The 16,734-nt window shown below is 41.4% G+C and overlaps 1 protein-coding gene across 4 annotated transcripts in view; it reads right to left on the bottom strand.

Annotated features, from left to right (window-relative positions):
• The window catches only part of SMIM14 (small integral membrane protein 14), a 61,145-nt gene extending 60,177 nt beyond the window's left edge, over nucleotides 1-968 (bottom strand). The window contains exons 1-2 of one of the 4 annotated variants that reach the window (XM_037064311.1): nucleotides 717-805; nucleotides 39-173 (exon numbers count right to left, since the gene is read on the bottom strand). The gene's annotated coding sequence lies outside the window, so the exon portion shown is untranslated. Of the gene's footprint in view, nucleotides 1-38; nucleotides 174-716 lie in introns of all 4 variants that reach the window. The other 3 variants (XM_037064309.1, XM_037064308.1, XM_037064314.1) reach the window with 3 other exon arrangements.
• Between the last annotated feature and the right edge of the window lie 15,766 nt (nucleotides 969-16,734).

Raw genomic sequence — 16,734 nt, 5'->3', positions numbered from 1 at the left:
AGCTAACAAACATCATTAGGCTAAAATCTTACACGCATAGAAAGAGCCGCTTTGGAAAACTCTGACTTTAAATGGCAACGTGGGACTTCAGGTACTCCGGTAACCAGTTAATCGCACATAACCTGTTCCAATAAAGGGTGCTACCTCTTTACTGTCAATTCTGGTTCCACTTACTGAACAAACAGAAAAAGGAATCCTTTAAATTTGCAAACACAATAAAGGATAAAAAGCTCCCGCTTTCAGGTGGCAGCTTTTCTCTCATCGAATCTCAGCAAGGGCGCATCCTAGCGCTTTCCTCAAACCCGGCAAGGGCTAAAAAACAGAGGTAAATGATACAGTGTGAATTGGTGGATTTCTCTTTCCAGTTACGTACAACTCTCTCTTCTCTTACTCCATTATACGCCTCCACCCGAATTGACTGTCTTGCCCTAAAAATAAAACCACCCGGGGCTACCGTCCACTTTCCTGCCAAGCCCCGACTCTGGTTTCCCCCGCAGAGAAAGCCAAATTGCAGGCTTTTCTTCCTCGCTTATCGCCAGGGGACGCGGGTTCGGCAGCGGCGAGTTTCTCCCGGTGCGGAATCGCCAGCCGGACCGGGAAAAACACCGAGCCCAAGAAGCAGCCCCTCTGCCGCAGCCACCGCAGTCCGTGAGAGCCTAAGGACCCCCCAGGAAAAATCGGGTGAGGGGAAGGTGGGCCGATGGGGAGACACTCACCCGCCCAGACAACAACCGACGGGGCGGGGAGGATGTGGGCCGGGACCCAGGGTCGGCAGAAAGACCGCCTGGAGTTTCCGGACGCTGCGGGTGCCGCTCTTGGCCTCTGGCTTCCTCCCCTCTTCTGTTTTGGTGAGACTGACCACGTCACTATAAACCACGAGACCCGGATCTACCCGCTTCCGCGGGCGGCGGCGCAACAGATTGCAGCGACTCGAGACCCCAGCGGTCTGTCGGCCGCGCACGCGCGCAATCCGCGCCTGCCCAGTGCGTCCGAGAAGGCGGGGACGGAGGCAAGCGTCCCAGTATTTGTGCGGCAGAATCCCGGCGGAGGTTACAGTTCCGGTTGAATGGGGCGAGGACTCGCGGATGTCCTACGGCTCCACGTAGCCTCTGTTTGTCCGCGATGGACAGTTTCCTGTACCGTGCGTCCCCGGTCGCCTAAGCTGACGGCTGTCCTCGACTGGAGTCTTTAAAATAGCAGTGGGTGGAGGTGGGCGCAGGTTGACGTCTGCTGAAACAGGCTACCTACCACTGCTGGGATTGTTTTTGATCACTCATGGCCAGGTGAAACTGGACATAGAGGATTTTGTTTTAAGTACAAAAGTACGTCGAAAATGGCAGTTACCGATCCCCTTAACTCTAACATATTTACACCCAGGAAGCTGGCTAAAATTAAGCTCAAAAAGAGTATTAAAGGGAAGATGTCACTAAAATGTCTTGCTGGTTTGGAGACAGTAGGGGACTAGAAGAGAAAAGCTGTGGTTAGGCAGTCAACCTAAGCCTTTTAATACTTTAATCTTAGGAGCTGGAATAAGGATACTAATTGCGGGGTAAGAACCTCACTTCTTTATAGACCAAGTTGGTGCTTACTACTATGGCCTCCTTAGTCTTGCTGTTAAACGTTTCCTCTCCCAAACTGGGAGAGGAAATTTCCCAATTTGGCAAAATTTAGGGCTACTCTACTGTTAAGGTCCATGAATTAACCAACTAAGTAAATTAGGGCCAGTGGTAAAAGTGGAGTTCCCAAGATTTCACAAACATATCTCTTTACCTACCCTGCAGAAGTGAAAGTTAGCTACCTTTCTTACTCTGACTCCAGACTTTTCACCTACCCAGACTTCTCCCTCAGCTATGTTATTAATCATCCCAACTAGCTGAGTCACTTTCAGAAAATTGGTATCTGCGAGAGCTTTTTTAAGTGGCTCTTGAACACAGGTAAGGATTTCTAGAAAAATTAAAGGTTTCTGATAAAACTCAAAGTGTGTTCTAGTTAATTAAAAGTCAAGCTTCCTGGCCCTTAATCTGCAATCTTCAGCTCTATTTACTCAAATTCAGAGCTCTTGACGTGCAAGAGCTTGAGGTGGTACAATCTAGTGCACTAATGAAGTTGGTGGGCTGACCCAGTGATAGAGGGTCTTTAATCTGGAACAGAAAGTATGGTATGCTTGGGTGCACCCATGTGCATATGTGTGTTTGAAAACACAGCTGTGTCTAAGAGAACACTATGGTATGAAAGTAGACTTGACCCTGGCCAGTGTGGCTCAGTGGATTGATTGCCAGCCATGAGCTGATGGGTCACTGTGTTTGATTCCTTGTCAGGGTTGCAGGGCCAGGTCCCGAGTTGAGGATGTTTGAGACGCAACCAGCTGTGGATTCTCTCAAACATCAGTGTTCCCTCTCTTTTCCCCTCTCTCTAAAATAAAATTTTAAAAGGACTACACTTGTATGGGTTATTGCAAAATTAGTAGTACTTGCTTTATAATGTAGATTACTGGAAAATCATAATGTTAGGATCCCTGGTAGTTCCGCTTGCAAGATACCCCCAATGATTCTTGCCTCTTGAAATGTTCAAGCCCTTTGAATCTGGGGCACTCTGATATGTAGAATATAGGTGAAGGTGTGTGACTTCTCAGAATAGGTCATAAAGACTCTGATTACAGCTTTCCTCATTCTCTGAGATTGCATGCTCTGGGAAAAGAGTCTTCAAGCAACTCCACTCAAGCAGTGCTATGAAGAGGCCCATGTGGAGAGAAACAAAACCCTCTGCCAACAGCTGGCTAGCACCAACTTGCCAGCCATGTGTGTGAACTACCTCGATTGGGTTAATCCTACACCCCCAAGGGTGTATTGTATAGACAGCATACCCAACATCGGCTTGCAATCTCGTGAGAGATAGAAAGGGCCAGCTCTCCTAATTAAATGAAAACGAGTTTGAAAGGAATCCAGCTAATTATTTATGTCATATATTGTTGCATTTTCTAGACTTTTGAATAAATGGATTCATACAACATACTCCTTTTTGTCTAGCATCTCTTACTCAGCACACTTATTTTCAGATTTATCATTGTTTTATGTACCAGTAGTTCATACCTTTTGATTTCTGTGTAGCATTCCATTATATGGACATACCACCTTTGTGTTCAAAAATAAGAACTTTTTGGGTTTCCAGTTTTGGTTATTAAAAATAAAGCTGCCAGGCACATTTATGTATAAGTCTTTGTGTAAATATGTGCTTTCATGTTTCTTGGGTAAATACTTAGGAGGGGAATAGTTGGATCACATGGTAGGTGTATATTTAACTTTTAAGAGACTGCCAAACTTCTAAAGTATTGTTTTACATTTCCACCAGTAGTGTGTGAGACAATTTATTGAGAAAACTATTTTACCCCATTTTTAAAATAGTTTTAATTTCTTTGGAGGGCAGGGCAAGTAAAGTGACTATATTGGAAAGCCAGCAAACTGAAAAAACGGCAGACTAGGCTCCTAAAGAACCATCTTAAGAAAGTACAAAATTCAGCCTTCTTTTATATTAAGGGAAGGGGGAAATGGGAGAGGCGAGAGGTGATTGATGACCGCAGACATCTGGGCGCCAACAAGGGGACAAGGAAGATTGTGCAACTTCTTTTTACTCAGTCTGTTGACTCTAGCTGATGTGAGTCTGGTCATGAGGTTCAGTTCAACAAGCTGGGAATTTCAAGATCACGGTGTTGCCACAGTCAGTTGTGACAGTTGTCATCTTTTTACACTCAAAAGGGCAACGCAGAGCACTAGGTATTGTTGCAGTTCACACATCTTGTCCCTGATGTTTGGATTCACTCTGGAGGTGTGAGGAAGCAGCTGGGGCCACAGCAATTGTCTCCTGCTGGATCCCCTCCTTCAGCTTCTCCAACTCGGACTCTGGTGTCGGGTGTACATTACGTTTTATAATGAAGGATCTAGCTTCTCCTGCAGGTCACCTAAAGTCAGAGGCTTACAGGTGGTGTTGGACTGAAGCAGGTTCCAGCCTGACCATGAGTGGGTTGTTTGTCTTTGCTCTTCTGCACTTCATGTCGGTCTTTCCTCCCTAGGCTTCCTGCCATGCAGGCATCAAGATCGGTCCCAAATACAGAAGCAAAAGCCATGATTAAACTATTTAACCAGTTTCCACAATTGTGCAAGGTCAAATTCCAAAACAAATACTGTAACATTCCAAGAGGTACTGGTTCTGTGATCAAATCCTGTTAAAACGTTACACACTTACAATCTTTGAGAGTCCATTTCCAACAATAAGATATCCAAGGGCATAATTAGTGGAGAGTAACTGGCCTATGCAAACTTCACCCCTAAATTCAGAAATATTTTTCTGGAGGCTATTCTGTTCCAGAACCTCTTTAGGAGCTTTTATTTCTTTCAGTATTCACCTCAAGATTATTACTTGGCTCTTCCTCCATATTCAGCTTTGGTATATTGAGTGAACACCAAGATGGAATGAAATGACCTGGAAATGAAGAATAAACTTACAGATCAATTGAATATAGGACCACACTGTACATACTGCCTAGGCTTGCTAATCAGACCCTGAGGGTGGCAGAATTAAAGGATACAGCATGCTACCAAAAAAGGAATGAAAATTAAAATATGGTTAATAATTGAAATGTATGATTTTTAAAATGTATATTGTGGAGGCGTCTCCCCTACCTGAGTGTATAATTGGTATAGGTACAATGTTACCTAGGGAAATGGAAATTTCTCCTCTACTGGGTAAAATTTTTAAAAGAATAATATATTCATTGACCCTTTTAAGAGTATTAGATATGCAAACTGGGAGCCTTTAGAGTCACCTAAGCCTGGCCCTGCCTGCTGCTATCATGGAATTGGGCCTCTCATGTCAACTGTTTAAGGACATTACGCATCGGGTTGGTGCACGGATAACAATTCCAAAATCGAAGGTTCAGTATGCACAGCTGTGTCTCAGTGTCCAGCAGGTAGTCAAAATTCTCATTAAAGAATTTAAGTACAACTTTATCCGGGGGGCTAAATTACAAATTGTGTTTCTGGCAATAATAGAAGAATTGGATACAAACAAATGCCCCACTCCCTAACTCTTGGACTGTTACCAATAGGTTTGCAATTTGGTCTGGCAAGCAGGCCATAGGTAACTGGCTGAAAAAGGGGGGTACTGCTCTTTGAAAATCTTTATGCAAATTCTAAGGAAAAACTGAAGTGGGGCATGCTGATGCTCACCAAAGAAACCTTATGCAAGGAATCGAGTTGATGCCTTAGTTTGATCTCTTGAAGCGGCAACCTGGGTCCGTGAAATGAGTTGGCCCCGGGGGAATGCAAGTCATACAGCAACAGACCAAATTACAAAATATACCTGTGGCCTTAACGGAAGCTCAGACCATTAATAATAATTATTTCGTTTGCCATCAGGGAAGGCAATGTTTGCAATTAGCCCTGGGAAGTACTCCAAGGGTAGAAAGTCCAGCCCATAGCTGGCAAGTAGATAATATTGAGCCTTTGTCTATTAAATGTAGGGGAACTCATATGGGTAGTGACAGAATTTGACACATATTTTGGGTTTGCTTTGCATACCTAGTGACTGAAGCTAATGATTTAATACTATCAAAACTGGGGGGAAAACCCCGTTATACTAGTTTGGCCTCCATAGCTAAATTTCCCCCAATCAGAGCACTCACTTCTCTGCCCACATGGTAAAATACTGGGTATAGAGAACCACTGCATTTAATATGCTGGACTTATCATATTCTTTATCACCCTGAAAGTAGGAGATTGCCAGGCAATTGCTCAAGACACAACTGCTTAAAATGATGCAGCAGTGACAATGGATTACAAGATTGGTCTACAAACCCCTAGCTTCTTTTTTGCAGGCTAACATGAGGAGTGAATTTGGGTTGCCATTAGATAAGGTGTTATGCTTTTTTAAAAAATGTATTTTATTGATTATGCTATTACATTTGTCCTGATTTTTCCCCCTTTGCCCTCCTCCACCCAGCACTCCCTGCTCCCACAGGAAATCCCCCGACCATTGTTAATGTCCACAGGTCATACATGTAAGTTCTGTGTCTACTCCATTTCCTTTCTTTAAAAATTTATTTAATATATTTTCATTATGCTATTACAGTAGTCCCATCTTTTTTCCTTTGTTCCCCTCCCACCAACGTTTCCCCACCTTAGTTCATGTCCATGGATTATCCATGTTAGCTCTTTGACTTCTTGATTTCCCATACTATTCTTAACCTCCCCCTATGTTGTACCCACATTTTTATGCTTTTATTCCCTGTAACTTTTCCTCCATTCTCCCCCTCTCCCTCCCCACTGATAACCCTCCACATGATCTCCATTTCTGTGAATCTGTTCCTGTTCTAGTTGTTTGCCTAGTTTGGTTTGGTTTGGTTTTTGGTTTGGTTGTTGATAGTTGTGAGTTTGTTGTCTTTTTGCTATTCATATTTTTATCATCTTCTTTTTCTTAGATAAGTCTCTTTAACACTTCATATAATAAGGGCTTGGTGATGATGAACTCCTTGAATTTGATCTTATCCGAGAAGCACTTTATCTGTCCTTCCATTCTAAATGAAAGCTTTGCTGGATAGAGCAATCTTGGATGTAGGTCTTTGCCTTTCATGACTTTGAATACGTCTTTCCAGCCCCTTCTTGCCTATAAGGTTTCTTTTGAGAAATCAGCTGATAGTCTTATGGGAACTTCTTTGTAGGTAACTATTTCCTTTTCTCTAGCTGCTTTGAAGGTTCTCTCTTTGTCTTTCATCTCAGGTAGTGTAATTATGATGTGCCTTGGTGTGTGCTTCCTTGGGTCCAACTTCTTTAGGACTCTCTGAGTTTCCTGGACTTCTTGGAAGTCTATTTCCTATGCCAGATTGGGGAAGTTCTCCTTCAGTATGTTTTCAAGTAAGTTTCCAATTTTTTGGCCTTCCTCTTCTCCTTTTGGCCTCCCTATGATTCAGATGTTGGAACGTTTAAAATTGCCCCAGAGGTTCTTAAGCTTCTCCTCATTTCTTTGAATTCTGTTTCTGCATTCTGTTCCAGTCAAATGTTTATTTCTTCCTTCTGCTCCAAACCATTGATTTGAGTCCCGGTTTCCTTCTCTTCACTGTTAGTTCCCTTTATTTCACTTTGCATAGCCTTCACTTCTTCCTCTATATTGTGACCATACTCAACCATTTCTGTGAGCATCCTGATTACCAGTGTAATCAGGATGAACTCTGCATCTGATAGGTTGGCTATCTCTTCATTGCTTAGTTCTGTTTTTGGTGTTTTGATCTGTTCTTTCATTTGAGCCATATTTTTTTGTCTTGGCATGCCTGTTATGTTCAATGGGGCTGAGCCTTAGATATTTGCTAGTGCTGAGTGCTGTATGTGGGGAAGAGGTCTGAGAGGGAACAAAGCCGCTTGCTCAGCTCTCATATGGCTTTCAGGCACTTCCCCCACTTCCCACAAGCAAATTGAGCCCTTCTGGTGCTGATTCCTGGGTAGGTGGGTTTGTGTACATTCTAGGATCCTGTGGGTCTCTCCAATGAACTCTCCTGTGAGGCTGGGAGTTTTTCCAACCACCACAGCCCACAAAGACTTTTACAGCCAGAGGTTCTGAGGCTTTATTTCACTGCACTGGAACCGTGGGTCGCATGGTCTGTCTTGCTCCCCAGTTGTTCTTCCCAATTTATCTGCATGCAAATGTGGGACTGCCCAGTCCACAGGCCATCACCTTGCCACAAATCCTCATCACCCCAGCTGTCCATCTCTGCCCATCCTACCAGTCCGGACGAATGTTTCTTCTTTAACTCTTTGTTTACCAGACTTCCATAAAGTTTGATTTTCTGGCAGCTCTGGTTATGTTTTGTTTTTAAATTTGTATTTTATTGTAATCTTTTTTTTTAAGATTTTATTTATTTACTTATCTATAGAGGGGAAGGAGAGAGGGAGAGAAACATCAATGTATGGTTGCCTTTTGTGGGTCCCTGCTGGTAGTTAGCCTGCAAGGAACCGGCCTGCAACCCAGGCATGTGCCCTGACTGGGAATCGAACCACGATGTATTTTATTTTAAAAATGTTATTTAGTTATTTTTAGAGAGGGGAAGAGATAGAAAAAGAGAGGGAGAGAAACATCAATGTGTGGTTGCCTCTCATGTGCCCCACACTGGGAACATGGCTGGCAACCCAGGCATGTGCCCTCACTGGGAATTGAACCAGCGACCTTTTGGTTCACAGCCTGGCAGTTAATCCACTGAGTCACACCAGCCAAGGCTGTTTTTAAATTTGTTGTTGTCCTTCTTTTGGTTGTGTGAGGAGGCAAAGTGTATCTACATACACCTCCATTCTGTCCAGAAGTCCATTTCCTATATTGTACTTGACATTCCCATGGCTATTCTGTAACTACCTATTTGTATTTCTTAATGGCCTCACCTCTTTACCCATTCTCCCTCCTCCCCCTCCCATCAGGTAACATATCCATGATTCTGTCTCTGTTCTTCTTGTTTGCTTAGTTTGTTTTTTAGATTCAATTGTTGCAAGACATGTATTTTTGCTACTTTATTGTTCAGAATGTTGATCTTTTTCCTAAAAAAGTCCCTTCGACATTTCATATAATAATGGGCTGGTGATGATGAACCCCTCAAGTTTTTTCTTTTCTAGGAAACTCTTAACCTGCCCTTTGATTCCAGATGATACCTTTTCTGGGGAGAACAATCTTGGCTATAGGCCCCTGCTTTCGTGGCTTTCAATATTTCTTGTCAATCCCTTCTAGCCTGCAAAGTTTCTTTTGAGAAATCAGCTCACAGTCTTATGGAAACTCCCCTGTAGGTAAGTAACTTCTTTTCTCTTGCTACCTTTAAGATTTTCTCTTTCTCTTTAACCTTTGGCATTTTCATTATGATATGTCTTAGAGTGGGCCTCTTTGCATAAATCTTGTTTGGGACTCTGTGTTTCCTGGACTTGCATGTCTATTTTCTTCACTAAATTAGGGAAATTTTCTTTCACTATTTTTTTTCAAATAGATTTCCAATTTCTTGCTCTTTCTCTTCCCCTTCTGGTGCCCCTATGATGCAAATGTTGGACCTGTTGAAGTTGTCTCAGAGGCTGCTTATACTATCCTCATTTTTTGTGTGTGGATTCTTTTATCTTCATATTGTTCTGACTGGTTGCCTTTTCATTCTTATGTTCTAAATCATTGATTTGATTCTTAGCTTCATCCACTCTACTGCTGTTTCCCTGTAAATTGTTCTTTATTTCAATTAGCGAATCCTTCATTTATGACTGGATCTTTTTTATACTGCTGAGGTCCTCACTAATTTCCTTGAGCATCCTTATAAACTGTATTGAACTCTGCATCTAATTTATTCCTTATCTCCATTTCATTTATCTCTTTTTCTGCAATTTTGATCTGTTCTTTCTTTCATTTGGCTTATCTTTCTTTGTCTCCTCATTTTGGCAGCCTTCCTGTGTTTGTTGTTATATATTAGGTAGAACAACTTTGACTCCACATCTTGATAGTGTGACCTAATATAGAAGGTGTCCAGTAGGGTCCAGGGGCTCAGCCTCCCCATCACTCAAACTGGATACTCGAGGTATACCCTTTGTGTGGGCTGAGTACACCTGGAAGTCTCCAATTGTTATGCTTTTATAGTGGCAGTAGGGAAAAGAAAGCCAGGGATGATACAGGAATTTAAATACAAGTCTTCCATAGTTCACCACAATTTTATTTTTCAAAGCTATCTTAGTCCATTTGGGTTGTTATAACAAAGTACCATATAGTGGGTGACTTATAAACTAGAGAAATTTATTTTTCACAGTTCTGGAGGCTGAAAGTCGGAGATCAAAGTGCCAGTGCGATCAGGTTCTGGTGGGAACCCTCTTCTGAGTACAAACTGCCAATTTCCTGTATTCTTACAAGTCAGAGAACAGCAATCTCCCTCATGACTCCTATAAGGGCACTAATCTCATTATCTACTATAACATCATCTACTCCCAATTACCTCCCAAGGGCCTCCTAATACCATCATATTGGGAGTACGGTTTTCACATATGAATTTGGGGGGGGGACATAAGCCTTCAGTCCATAACAAATGCCAACTCAGTAATCTCCAGACTGGATGTATAATTAAGAGCTCCAAAAGGCTGAATATATATAAAACAAGATACTATTAATTTTAGCCTAATGTAAAAATTCCAAAGAGATTGACGGGATAGATTATCCTTTCCCCTACTTCACCATTATCAGGGATAACTGCAAATGTCTGTTGCCCAATAGACAGGTTAGCCCTATTTTCTCTACTTATGCAATCTGAACCCTTATAATTGAAAATGGACTGAAAAGGAAGTCCAGCTGTGTTCCATCTTGCTGTCAGCCATATAGACTGGCCTAGTGGCTGACCCAAAGGGACATGCTCCAGGGAGAAAGGCTTGCATTAAAATTAGTGATTAATGAAAGAAAGGTGAAAGGAGCCAATAAATGGATTTTACAAAAGGGAAAACTCTAACAATTCTACTGAAGCTTAGAGAGAGACTTAGAACAAAAGAATAATATTCTGCCTTGGCTGGTGTGGCTCAGTGGATTGAGCACCGGCCTGTGAACTGAAAGGTTGACAGTTTGATTCCCAGTAAGGGCACATACCTGGGTTGTGGGCCAGGTCCCCAGTTGGGACTTGAGAGAAACAACCAACCAATGTTTCTCTCCTCTTTCTCCCTCCCTTCCCCTCTCTCTAAAAATAAATAACTAAGTAGAATAATATTGTTTTAGCTTGGACTCAGGTGCGTTTTGCAAAGAAGGACCCTGACAAAACCCTTTTTCTCTTTTGAAGAGAAAAGAAGTGAACTGAATGAAAAACAAACTACCAGAAGTGCTCTATATTCTCAAGATGAATGAAAAAAGGAAGCTCTAACTATGACTATGTAGAAAAATGCTAATGTGGCTATGTCTTTTGGGTTTTGTTTCACAGGACATTATCCCTCTGGAATAGAATTGGCCTAAGGAAGATGTAGACTTGTTTAATGATAGATTGATTATGGTTCATAATCATTCAGCAGATATATATCTTTTTTAAAAAATATTTTATTTATCTTTAGACGGGAAGGGAAGGAGAGAAATATCAATGTATGGTTGCCTCTCACGAGTCCCCTGCTGGGAACTGGCCTGCAACCCAGGCATGTGCCCTGACTGGGAATCGAACCGCGATCGTGTGGTTCACAGGTCCGCGCTCAATCCACTGAGCTACACCAGCCAGGGCCAGATATATATCTTATAGTTTAGTTAGCTCTAGGTCAGGGAGGAAACAATTAAAAAGTCAGTATAAAAATGTGAGAAAACTTATCCAGGTATTATTATATAACTTAGTTTCTCTTTGAATCTATACCTGCTCTTCACTGGTTATTGCAAATGTTTAAAATCTGTGTGTGTGCTTCAGTTGCAAAGCAACTTAAATTCTGTCAAACTAAAAATAATTGTTTTTCCATAAAGAGGTCTGGACAACAGATCAGCATGGGGGACTGTAAAATGACAGTTAATTCCAGCATGTCAGGAATTGGCCTGAACTGCTTTTGCTAAAGTTACTGCGCAGCCCTGACCCCTGGTCAAGGCAAAAGACATATCGATTAATAGTGTTGTTTTGTAACCATGGATCCAAGGAATTTCAGGGTAGTTGTGGGGTGTTTTTTTACCACTTTGTCAACATTGATAATTAATATCAGGAAAATTAATTAAGGGCTCCAGAAGCTGACGAAATAAAACAAGATACTGTGTCTATTAATCTGAACCAAAACAAGATTCCAAAGAGACCGATGAAATGAAATTCAATCCCTTCCCCCACCTTACTACCTTGGGACCAACTGTCTAAATGTTTGTTATCTGGTCACAAGGATAGCTCCATTTTCTCTGCTTATCCAATCTGATTCCCTGTAGTTAGAAATGGAATGAAGGGAAATCCAATCATGTGTCTTCTTACTACCAGCAATATGGACTAGACTAGTTTTAGACTGGGTCTCAGCTCTGCTGTTGAGACGAATTATTCAACAGAAAAAGGTTTTTATGTTACCAGCAAAATAGTTAGAAATTATACCCAAGATTACATATTGGGCTTTTTGCTTCCGAGGTGTTCTGCATCTGGTCTCAGTCCTACAGGGGGCAAAGAATGCAGCCTGCCCTAGACTTTCTGGACCCCTACAGTGTGGCAGCCTTCCCTGCAATGTAATCCTGACTTTAATGGTATTGATATGTTCTTTTCATGAAATAAACTGTAAATTTTTAAGCATTGCCATTTTGAATGCTGTGAACCTTCTTTAGCAATAAAACACTGTTTAATTACTATTATTGGTGCATGTATAGATATACACATTCACTAAAACTGTCTAGGACAATAAGGGCATGTAGGTTAGGTTATCATCAGGGGCTCTGTTTACTTTTTTAACTTTATTTTGTTAGTATTTTTTAAATATTTTGTTTATTTTTAGAGTGAGGGAATGAGAGAAAAAAAGAGAGGGAAAAAACCCATCGTTTTGAGAGAAACATCAAGTGCCTTCATACACGCCCCAATCTGGGACCAAACCCACAACCCAGGCAAGTGGCCTGACGGGGGATCAAACTGGTGACCTTCCGGTTTGTGGGAAAACACGCAACCCATTGAGCCACACAGTCAAGGCCAGGGACTCTGTTTAAATGGTGAGAAAGGAAATAAAGGATGAAAAAACAATATAATATTAGCAAATTTGGGAGAAAAGATAATAAGCAGAATATTTTGACTCCAGAACTCCACTACTTAAAAGGAGAGTCAAAACTAACTGCTCCAGTTTTCATTAAAACCATCCTCAACACATAACAATTTATTTGAAATTAAAATACTTGGCTAAACTTTCATCTGTTATGATATCACAATATGGCAGGCCAAGAGAATGGTCAGAGTCCAACAAGTTATTTTTTTGATATTTAAGTGTATAATCCTAGAGTACCACTAACTACAAGCTAAGGGCTTCACAGTCTGTGAATAATGTGACCACAGGGAAATTTAAGAGAAGTATTCATAAACGAATTGGTATGTTTGGTGAAATACTTTGTAGCATCCCATGTGAATTGAAATGGGAAAAAGTTAGAAACTGAAACCTCCCATAGAAGAATTTTTAGTCCCTAAATATTAACACTAGGGCAAAAGTTTTGAGAGGGTATAAGATCAGGTGGCTCCAGCAGATAAGAATGAAAAAGAGATGATATCTGGCAATATTTTTGAAAGCACAGTGTAAAAGCAAAGAAGTCTCATCCTAACCAGGGACAAAATCTAGGATAATAAATTTCTGAACACAGTAATATATATGGGTGGAGCCCTGCTTTTTCTATGGGGAGACTGACTCCATGTACATAATTTAGGACCACATATCATTTTCAACGATTAAATCATAGAACTACTGAGTAATATAAAGCCAAAGACAGACACTATGGTAATTTAATGACTGAATAAACATGACAGAAACAGAACACACAGTTCTTGGCTTGATAAATAGTTCTCCACCCAAATACTGGAAATCACATAAGCAGCAACTGACATTCAATTATGGATGACTCTGTCCACCAGCTACTTGTAAGCAGAGCAGAGAGATCATCAGAGACAGTATAAAGTAATGCCTAATAGTCATTAACCATCGATAGCTGAGCATTTTTGATGTGCCAACTTTTGTGCTGTGTTATGTATGGTGTGTATTCTCACAATAATGCAACAGACTAACATTACTATTACCTTTTTATCAATGAAAAAACTGAGAAACAAAGTCACTCCAGCTTTCTGACTTCAGAGCCAGAGCTCTTAATCACTGTTCTCTAAAACTCTAGTTTCAATTGGCCGGTTGGCTCAGTTGGTTAGAGCATGGTGCTAATAAAACTCTAGTTTCCACAGGCCATTGTTTAATGATCTGAGCAGAGTGGCTAGTGGCAGCGACAGAAAAATAATTTTTAAAAAGATTTTATTTATCTATTTTTTAGAGAAAAGGGAAGGGAGGGAGAAAGGTAAAGAAATATTGATCAGCTGGGACCCAGTGTACAACCCAGGCAGGTGCCCTGCCCACAGAATTGAACCAGTGACTTTTAGGTTCACAGGCCAGTGCCCAATCACCAACCAAGGGAAGAAATAATTTCTGAAAATAGAAAAGCTAGAATAATCACCAGAAGTGATTACTTCAAATGAAGAATTCCTTAGTCTATCTCTTCTTCTGTCATGTATAATTCATATGAATTGCCATGTAGCACCAACTACATTTTCATATTTATAAAGTATATATTTTTGTCATTTTTCAGTGTTAACTGTAAACTGTCTATTGTACCAACCTGATACTAAATCTTGTTTTATTGAATTTATTAAATTTTTCTTTTGAGAGAGAGGAGAGAGCTCTTTTTAATTGATTTTTTTTTAGAGAATTGATGCTAAATCTTCATCAAAAAACCAACCAATCAAAAAGTCTTTATTCGATGCTTCTTAGTGTGCTGGGGATATTAACAGACACTCACTTCCCTTCAATAAAGCAAAATGATCCATGCCCACATATATATATATATATTGCGAAGATACTGCACAATACAAAATAATGCAAAATAAAATAGACTGAGTTTTGTGATAAAAAGGTGATTCTTTGCCTTTTTCTCCCTTATATCCAAAATGCACACATTTAAACTCATATTCTGACAGGAAAAAGTAACAAGAGAACCACTAATTTGAATTATGAAAGGTAGACTTTTTTCAAATTCAACAGGCATCTAACACTTTTCATTACAACTTTACATTTTAACCATTTGTCATGTTAACAGTAAATTTGCTTCAAACATTTCTATAGTCACCAGTGTACTCAGAAGAGATTTCCAGTGATTTTATTAGCACAGAAATAACTTTTAGTTTAAAATATTTCTGTTAAATAGGACCACAATACTTGAGTGTAATTAAGAGCCAGAGTTCAGGATTCTAGTCAAGATGGTGATGTAAGTAACCATGGTACTCACAACCTCCCACAACCACATCAAAATTACAACTAATCTACAGAACAGCCATCATTCAGAACTGCCTGAAATCCAGCTGAACAGAAGTCTTATAACTAGGAATGTAAAGAAGCCCCATAGAGACTGGTGGGGGGGGGGGCGGGACACTGAACAGGCTAGTCCCACATGTGGTGGTTAAAAGTCAGGAGAGATATCTTGGCCGTGGAGTTTCCCTCTGAGGAACAAGGGGTCCCAGCCCCACCCCAGGCCCCGCAGCCCAGGGATCCAGGCCAGAAAGGGAAGTTCCCATGTCTTCTGGCTGTAAAAACCAGCATAGTTTGTAGCTGAATGAGACAGATGGCTTCTGGAGCCCAGGTGTTCCTCTTAAAGGGTCCACAGGTGGACTTAGGTGGACTCACTCCCTCCGAGCTCCAGTGCCAGATACATGAGGACAACTCAATTGTCTGACCATCAGGGCAAGAACTGAAAGGGCAGTTTTCTGCCAGACAAGTGTGTTGACAGAGGCCATTCTTCCCTTTCTGAGACCCCCATGCACACACAGAGGCAGCGAGTAAATGCCATATCCAAGTCTCCATCAATCTGCCGCACAATATTCTCCCTACCTGGTGATTCCCCGAGACCCTATCTCATCGAGGCCCCAATCCACCTAACTTGTAGGCCCACATAAGCTGTTTCCAGTGGCTTTTCCATAAGAATGGCCTATCTTGCTTCATGCTTCACACTTTCTTAAGATCTCTCAAACAAGCAGTATCTGGCCTCAGTGTGCCTTGTTCCTGTGGGTAAGTGGCTGAAGGCCTGGCACTAGGAGCATACAGTCTTGGTTCACTGATTGGCCTCACCCAGGCACTTCCAAGCCCAGCACGAGTAGCAGCCATCTGCAGATAGCTTTGTAGCTTATGCTGGGTGGCCCCCAGCAGAGAGGGGGCAGACTCAGTGGACACACAAGGGGCAGACTCAGTGGACATAAGAGCCCCGCACACAAGGGGCAGACTCAGTGGACATAAGAGCCCCATTGAGGAAAGTCATGTTCTGTGGAGTGGGCCCCTGCACAGTTGATCTCCATAGTGGTCAATGGTCACAGCCAGTCCCTGCATCCAAACAGTTTGGGAATCTCCCACTGATGTGCCAACAGAAATCAAGGATCAACTACAACAAGAGGATGTACACAGCACGCACAGGGGAGCATATCTGGAGTGCCCAGCTAGAGTGATCGGAGAGGCTGTGCCACTGGATCCCACAGAACACTTACTACATAAGGCCACTCTACCAAGACCAGGAGATGAAGCAGCTCTACCTTATACGTAGGATAACAAACACAAGTAGGCTGCTGAAATGAAGAGAAAAAAACATGGCCAAAATGAAAAACAAACAAAAAACACAACACACCTCCAGAAAAATAAGTAAATAAAATGGAAACAAGCAATCTACTAGATGCAGAGTTCAAAACACTGGTCATAAGGATACTCAATGAATTTAGTGAGAACTTCAACAGCCCCTCAAAAAACACATGGAAACCATAAGAAAGAACCAGTCAGAAATGAAGGATACACTAACTGAAATGAAGAATAATTTACAGAGAATCAACAGTAGCGTACATAAAGCTGAGGCTCAAATCAGCAATTTGGAATATAAGGAAGCAAAAAACACCCAATGAGAACAGCAAAAAGAAAAACGAATTTTAAAAATGAGGATAATATAAGGATCTTCTGAGACAACTTCAAGCATACTAACATTTGTGTCATGGGGGTGCCAGAAGGA

The sequence above is a fragment of the Sturnira hondurensis genome, unplaced genomic scaffold (assembly GCF_014824575.4).
Source record: "Sturnira hondurensis isolate 20B ecotype Veracruz unplaced genomic scaffold, ASM1482457v3 Scaffold0015056, whole genome shotgun sequence".
Lineage (NCBI taxonomy): Eukaryota > Metazoa > Chordata > Mammalia > Chiroptera > Phyllostomidae > Sturnira > Sturnira hondurensis.
Note: the sequence above shows the minus strand (reverse complement) of the source record. Positions and strands in the feature narration are given on the sequence as shown.